Genomic DNA, 721 nt, shown 5'->3' on the forward strand with positions numbered 1-721 from the left:
CAAATTTTTGTGCACTGGGCCTCTAGTAATATCAATAATAGTCATCTTTTGATATCCACAGAAGATTGGTTCCAGGACCCCCTCAGATACCAAAATCTGCAGATGCTCAAGTCCCTATGTAAAATGTTCTAGTATTTGCATATAACCTACACACATCCTCCCATATACTTTATTTATTTATTTATCCTCACTCGAGGATATTTTTCCATTGATTTTTAGAGAGAGTGGAAGAGAGGGAAAGACAGAGAGAAATATTGATGTAAGTGAAACACATTGATTGGTTGCCCTGCACGCACCCTTAACCAAGGCCAGGGAGGATCCTGCGACAGAGGTATGTGCCCTTGACTGAAATTGAACCCAGGACCCTTCAGTCTGCAGGCCGATGCTCTATCCACTGAGCCAAACTGACTAGGGCTCCTTCCATATACTTTAAATCATCTCTAGATTACTTATAATACCTAATGTAATGCAAATGTGGAGTAAATAAAGGGTGGGGCAAAAGTAGGTTTACAGTTGTGAGTACATGAAATGAAGTTTATTCTTGTATTATTTACTAATTATTGTATTATTTTTCATATGAACAACTGTAAACCTACTTTTGCCCCACCCTGTAGTTGTTATACTGTATTGTTTAGGGATTGACTTTCTGAATACTTTTTCAAATATTTTTGATCCATGGTTGGTTGAATCTGTGGATACAGAGCCTGTGGCTACAGAGGCT

The 721-nt window shown here is 38.4% G+C and overlaps 1 protein-coding gene across 1 annotated transcript in view; it reads left to right on the plus strand.

The window, feature by feature from the left end:
* The window catches only part of XPNPEP2 (X-prolyl aminopeptidase (aminopeptidase P) 2, membrane-bound), a 27,718-nt gene that overhangs the window by 14,761 nt on the left and 12,236 nt on the right, over nucleotides 1-721 (plus strand). The gene's annotated exons all lie outside the window — the stretch shown is intronic.

Source organism: Myotis brandtii, unplaced genomic scaffold, assembly GCF_000412655.1.
Source record: "Myotis brandtii unplaced genomic scaffold, ASM41265v1 scaffold39, whole genome shotgun sequence".
NCBI classification, from domain to species: domain Eukaryota; kingdom Metazoa; phylum Chordata; class Mammalia; order Chiroptera; family Vespertilionidae; genus Myotis; species Myotis brandtii.